The sequence below is a fragment of the Chrysochloris asiatica genome, unplaced genomic scaffold (genome assembly GCF_000296735.1).
Source record: "Chrysochloris asiatica unplaced genomic scaffold, ChrAsi1.0 scaffold00001, whole genome shotgun sequence".
Taxonomy (NCBI): domain Eukaryota; kingdom Metazoa; phylum Chordata; class Mammalia; order Afrosoricida; family Chrysochloridae; genus Chrysochloris; species Chrysochloris asiatica.
Genome location: NW_006408519.1, coordinates 22725323 through 22732993, shown reverse-complemented (window position 1 = coordinate 22732993; position 7671 = coordinate 22725323).

The following is a 7671-nucleotide window of genomic DNA, read 5'->3' as shown; positions in this document are numbered from 1 at the left end:
TGTTTTTAGACAGAATTTAGGATCCCAGTTACTAAAGTTGACCAGAATGACAGACTATACCTCCCTTGGTCATCAGCCTAAGGCAATGAACAAAGTTTTATTGAACCAGAAAACAAAAAAACTCAATGTAGAGAGCAGAACTGTAACACAGAAGAAACAAAAAGAGAAGTCATTTCCAGGTGAAAACAAGGACTTAATCTATCATTAAGATTTCTTGGTTGTGTGCAACAGAAACTACTGCTGGATGATTTAGGGTGATAAAGAAATGCACTGTCTGGCCATAAGTCACCTCATAGGAAGGCAAGAAGACTGAACAACCAGACTTAGAACAGAAAGGCATCATCAATTGGCTTCAGATTACCTCAGCTAGAATCCCATTGCCCACACACTCACCCCAGTTTCATTTTATTCCAGAATTAAAACCTCACAAGAGAAAGTCCGATTGTCCAAGAATAGGAGTGTGTCCATTCTTGGTTGCATGTTGTAGTGAAGGAAAATGCTTATAGACATAGCTTCCCAATACTGTTTCAGCAGTTCTAGTGTAAGGGTCCACCACTCATTTGTCAGTCTGTTGTACTGTGCTGTTTTGCATGTTGCTATGCCACAGATATTTTAAATACTAGCAGAGTCATCTACAGTGGACAGGTTTCAACTGAGCTTCCAGACAAAGAAAGACTAGGAAGAAAGAGAAACAGACCACTTCTGATTATTTAGTCACTGAAAACCTTATGAATAGCAGTGGAACACTGTCAGCACTAGAATATCGAATATTGAAGCATGATGAAAAACAACAGCATATTGTCAGCTATAATGCTGGTTGATGAGCCCCTTTGGTTGGAAGGCACTCAAAATATGACTGGGGAAGAGCTGCCTCCTCAAAGTAGAGTTAACCATGATAACATGAATGGAGTTAAACCTCTGGGACCTTTATTTGCTCATGGGGCACAACTCAAAATGAAGAGAAGCAGCTATAAATATCCATTAATAATTGGAACAGGGAATGTATGAATTATGAATCTAGGAAAATTGGAGATTGTTAAAAAATGAAATGGAATGCATAAACATCAGTATCCTAGGCATTAGTGAGCTAAAATGGACTGTTATTGGCCATTTTGAATCTGACAATCACATGGTTTACTATGCCTAGAATAACAAATTGAAGAGGAATGGTGTAGTATTCATCATCAAAAACAATATATCAAAATCTGTCTTGAAGTACAGTGTTGTTTGTGATAGGATGATATCCATATGTCTACAAGGCAGGCCATTTAATACCAATGTTATTCAAATTTACACACCAACCATTAAAGCCAGTGATGATGAAATTGAAGACTTCTACCAACTTCTTCAGTAAGAAATTGATCAAATATGCAATCAAGATGTATTGATAATTACTTGAAATGAAGAGTAAGAATCAGTAGTAGGAAAATATGGACTTGGTGATAGAAAAGATGCTAAAGAACACCTGATAGAATTTTGCAAGACCAATGACTTGTTCATTGCACATACTTTTTTAAACAACATAAAAGACCACTCTACACATTGACCTAACCAGATGGAATATGTAGAAATCAAATTGACTACATCTGTGGAAAGAGATGGTGGAAAAGCCTAAACAAGGTCAGGGGCTGACTGTGAAACAGATTATCAATTGCTCAATGCAAATTCAGGTTGAAACTGAAGAAAATTTAAACAAGTCCATGAGAGCCAAAATATGACCTTGAACCTATCCCACCTCAATTTATAGAGATTATTAAAGAACAGATTTGATGCATTAGACACTAAAGACCAAACACCAGAAGTTATGGGTGACATCAAGAAAATCATACAGGAAGAAAGCAAAAGTCATTAAGAAGACAAGAAAGAAGGAAAAGACCAAAAGGGATGCCAGAAGAGACTCTGAAACTTGCTTTCCAGCATAGACGTGCTAAAGCAAATGGAAGAAATGAGGAGGTCAGCTTGAGAAGAAAATGTCAAATATAATGAAATGTGCAAAGACATGGAGTTAGAAAGTCAAAAGGGAAGAGCATCCTCAGCATTTCTCAAGCTGAGGGAACTGATGAAAAAATTCAAGCTTCAACTTGCAATAGTGAAGGATTCTATGGGCAAAATATTGAATAATGCTGAAAGCATCAAATGAAGATGGAAGGAATACAGAATCACTATACCAAAAAGAAATGGTCGATGTAAAACCATTTTAAGAAGTAGCATATGATCAAAAGCCAATGATCCTGAAGGAAGAAGTCCAGGGTGCATAGAAGGCATTTGCAAAGAGCACGGCACTGGGAATTGATAGAATACGAATTGAAATCTTTCAACAAACTGATGTGGCACTGGAGGCACTCAGGCATCTATGTAAAGAAATTTGGAAGACAACTACCTGGCCAACTGACTGGAAGAGATCTGTATTTGTGCCCATTCCAAAGAGTGGTGACCCAATGGAATGCTGAAACCACTGGACAATATCATTAATATGGTATACAAGTAAAATCTTGCTAAAGATAATACCGAAATGGCTGAAACCATACACTGACTGAGAACTTCCAGAAGTTCAAGACAGATTTCACATGAGAATGTAGAACGAGGGATATCATGACTGATGTCAGATGGATCTTGGCTGAAAGCAGAGAATACCAGAAAGAAGTTTACCTGTGCTTAATTGACTACAGGCTTTCAATTGTGTGGATCATGACAAGTTTTGGACAACATGGTAGAGAATGAGTATTCTGGAACACTTAATTGTGCTCATCAGGAACCTGTACATAGACCAAGAGGCAGTTGTTCAAACAGAACAAGGGAACACTGAATGGCTTAAAATTAAGAAAGATGTGCACCATTCTTTCTCCATATGTATTCTTTCTCCATACGTATTCAATCTGCATTCTGAGCAAATAATCCGAGAAACTGGGTTCTATGAAGAAAAACGTGGCATCAGGATTGAAGGAAGACTCATTAACAACCTGCAATATTCAGGTTGCTGAAAGCAAAGAAGACTTAAAATACTGATGAAGATCAAAGCCTTCTATATGAGTTGCATCTCAATTTAAAGAAAATAAAAATCCTCACCACTGGACCAATAAACAACAGCCATATAAATGGAGAAAAGATTGATGTTGTCAAAAACTTCAGATCAATCAACAACACACATGGAAGCAGCAGTCAAGAAATCAAAGGTTGTATTGCATTAGGCAAATCTGCTGCCCAGGACCTCTTTAAAGAGTTGAAGAGCAAAGATGTCATCTTGAGGACTAAGGTGTGCCTGAGCCTAGCCATGGTATTTTCAATAACCTCGTATCTAAGGGATAGTTGGACAATGAATAAGAAGGACCCTAGAAGAATTGATGCATTTGAGTTAAGGTGTTGGAGGAGAATATTAAAAGTATCATGGTCTTCCAGAAATACAAACAAATCTGCATTGGTAGAAGCACAACCAGAGTGGCCAGACTTTATTGCTCATACTTCAGACACATTATCAGGAGGGACCAGTTCCTGGAGAAGGACATCATCTTTGGTAAAGTGGAGGGTCATTGAAAACGAGGAAGGCTCCTAATGAGATGAATTTTTGAAGTGGTGCAGCAATGGGCTCAGGTTTAGCATGATTGTGATGTTGGTGTGGGACTGGACAGTGTTTCGTTCTGTTGTGCATAGTGTCGTTATGAGTTGGTGCCGACTCGATGGAAGCTAACAAGAAAACTGGGAGGCCAGGAGTTTGGGTGTGGCACTATAGGAAAAGCACTGCACTGCTAACCATGAGATTGGCAGTTCAAATACACTAGTCACTCCTTGGAAACCCTATACAGGGTCACTATAAGTCAGAACCAATTCACCCACCCCTAAGTATCTCAGTGGCTATTTCCTAAGAAGAGGGATATTCTCATTAATAAACACAGTGGGATTATCATCTTCATAAAGTCACATGGACACAGTTTTATTGTCCACATTCCAATGTTGTCTACTGGTCTCTGAGGTTACGTGGAGCATAATCCTTCCTCTGGCACAAGATCCAATGCAGGGCCAAGTATTGCATTTAGTCCTCATGTCTCTTTAGCGCCCTTTGATTTGAGACATTTGCACAGTTTTTCTTTGTCTTTTACGACACTGACATTTTTTAAGAGTAAAGACCACACTCTGCCTAGCGCCTATTGTTTTAGAAGTAGAAATGTTCCTCATTTTGTGTCTGTTTGGTATATCTTTGTGATTAGATTCACATTGTGCATTCTTGACCAAGCCAGGGTCTAGCTGCCCTTCTCCATCTGGAGGCACAGGGGAGAGCATGTCTTTCATTGGTGAATTGTGACCCTCCCAAGTCTAGGTACTGTCTGAGATCTCTATTGTATTATCACTGTGTTTTCTTTTACCACAGTTAACTATTCTTCGGGGAGACACTTTAAGACTATGTACATATCCTGCTTTTTAGCAAAATTTCCTGTTAGATTTAGCATTCATTGATTATTCCTGACTGATTTTTTCTTTAGTATGTTGTTGTTAAGTGTCATCAAGTTGGTTCTGACTCATAGTGACCTTGTACAGGGTTTCTGAGGGTTGTCTGGTGGGGCTTGAACTACCAACCTTGTGGTTCACAATCCAGTGATTATACTACAGAGATTGTTGCCAAATAAGGATATTCCAGCTCTAGTGCTTCCTCCACATTGATTGGTTAACCATGGCATTCTACTGTAAGCATGAACCATCTATCTACCTTTTTGTTAGTATGAATTCATTAATTCCCATTTTGTTTCAATTGTTTATAATATATTACTGCCAAAATAATTATTACCAAAATAATTAAATTTTGGTGATAATATAGTTCTAGATTTGGCCCTGGTATGGCACTGTGAGATAAAGCACTGGACTACAAGGTTGTTTTGAACCACAAGATCGGTGGTTCAAACTCACCAGCCACTCGTTGGAACCCCTATACAGGGTCGCTATGGGTTGGAACAGCCTCGACGACACTTAACAACAGTAACAACAAATTTGGTCAGCAGGAGTTGGGAGATCTTGGACATTTAGCCTCTCTGGTGTTCAGTTTTATCACCTGGAATTAGGGATTATTTTACTTCCTCAGACTGTTGAGGACTAAATGAGGTAATTCCCCTAAAATGCTATGTGCAGGCCCTGATATAGAGTATTTAATAAATGATGTCTCTAAGGAGCCTCTTTAGTTTAAAGGTGTTCGGATAGAGGACTGAGACTCCAGAGGAGGCATTTAGGCAGCCTGACCTGCAGCGAGTTCTTTATTTAGTTTATGAGATCCAGGATTTCGAACAGATACTCAAGTAGCATGAACTTTGGTACTCTTGGGAAAGGAGATATGTATGTTTTGCATGTGGGAAAGAGGTGAAATGTAGCCAGAGAGTGGACTCTGGTAGGATAGAATTCCAAGGTGGCCATAAAAAGCTCTTCTGTCCACCATGCTGCCTTTACAAGATGGCAGTAACAATCCCCTCATCTAGAGTGGGGTCTGTGCTCCCTCTCCCTGAGTCTGAGCAGGCCTACAACTGTGGTGGAAGGATGCTGTGAGACTTCAGAGGTGAGATCATAAAAGTTACTGCGGCTTCTACATGGGTCTCTTGGGATAATCCCTTTGGAACCCAGCCCCCATGTGAAAGTTCCCAAGCCACATTCAGATGTCCTGGTCGGCAACCCAGGTGAGGAGGCACCCAATGACAGAGAACCCTGAAACATGTGAATGAGGGAGTCTTCAAGATGCCTTCAGTGTTGGCAACTGTCTGACTGCAGTCACACGAGAGACTCTGAGCAAGAAGCTCCCAGAAAAGCCCAGTTAACCCTCAGAACCATGAGAGATAATAATAAAATGATTGTTGTTGTTGTAAATCATTATATGTTGGAGTGGTTTTTTACACAATGATAGTTAACACTGCCAATGCATCAGAGTTCCGGTTGTGCTGTATGATAAACACTGGACTGCTAACAGCACTTAACAACAACATACATGGATGGACAAAGCTAAAGCCTATGAGTTTGGGTGATCTGTACCCCAAACATGAACTATGACATCAATCATAGGTGATAGGTGGACACTTGTGTCCATTTTACCAATGCCCCTAAGAAGAGGCCCGATGAGAAAGCAGTACTGACTATCACTGTGCTGGAACTAAGGAGTCCTGGTGGCTCTGTGGGTTAGGCATTGGACCAACCACAAGGGAAGAAGATGAGGCGGTCTGCTTCTGTGAAGATTCACAGGCTCAGAAATCCTGGGTAGGGTTGCTGAGAGTTAGGATTGCCTCAGTGGCAGTGAGTATGGTTTTGACTTTTCATCCTGGAACTCAACGGGAAAGTGAGGACTGGGTGCTTTCTGGTGGTTTGTGCAGCGGAACTCCCTGCAGCTGTGTCCCCGCCCCCCTCCTTTCCTTTCCATCTCTTCCCTGTGCCTCCTTCTTTGCTTCTCCCCTTCACTTCCTTTGTCTTTCTTTTTGTCCCAGTATTAATTTGATAAAAAGTAAAGAACATGAATTTTGAAGTTAAGCAGGTCTAGATTTGAACCCATTTATCATTAACTGTGTGACTTAGAACAACTTATATTTTTCTCATTGCGTCTTTCTTCTTACAACTATAAAGTGAAGATCATAATTTGCTGAGTTGTTATGATGATTATGTAACATTATTAAAAGCGCTTTGCAATTGCCCCATGCACAGTAAGTTCTCAATACAAGTTAGCCTGTTTCTCTTTCTCTTAAACACAGCCAGAGCTTTCTTCCTTGCATATTCCCAAACCCCTTGGCCACTGTCCCTAGATTATCCCATTTCACAGATGCTGTTTTGTTTCCACTCATGGGTGACTCTGCCAATGCCCCCAACAGACCTGCGGATTCCAGATGCTGAAAGAAAAGCCCTTGATCAGGCTGAATGTAGAGATGATATTCACTAAAATGCAGATGGCACGTTAGGTACTTGTGGGAAGCTGGTGTACTGAGTTGGAAACACACAAAAACAAAATCTCTTGGCAAAAATGGGCTCCTGATAGAGGGCAGGTAGGAGACAGCAGAGACCAATGGATGCAGATTGATGCTGTAACTTTGCTTTCCTGGAGTTGAAATCGCTGGATCTCTCCCCATTAGGACCCTGGTACAGAGGAAGTAACTGCCCAGGGCAGAGGGCATGGCTATGCACCTGGGGAAGATTTCTCTGAAGGATGGGCGAGGGAGTGCTGGGATACAAGGAGACAAACAGCCAGGAAAATCCTGGCGTGTTGGAAAATAGAACTAAAATCCACAGGATGTTTAATTACCCACCTTTGTGTTGGATGGTTATGCAGGTTAAATGGGCCTGATCCTGCCAGGAGGGCACAAAGTCCATGGGAGTTTTGAGGGCAGAACAAATGCACTGCTAGGAGAATTGAGGACTTTTCTGCCAAACTTGGGAGAGGCTGAGCCGGATGACTTCACAGGACACCATAAACATCTAGAAGTTTCTGAAGCAAGTGGTCTAATGGCAAATTATCTTCATAAAGACCAGTGCATTACCCATAGGGTAGAAACCACGACTCCAGGCTAGGACACAGGGCTTGTTTTGTCCAAGTATCCTCTCTCACAGAGAATTGTATTTCTATACAAACCTTTCCCTTGGGCACTAGAGTTCTATTTTGAAAGCCTGAGTTCACAAGGACTCACAGACTAGCAATGCAGAAAAGAACCTTAGAGGTCACCT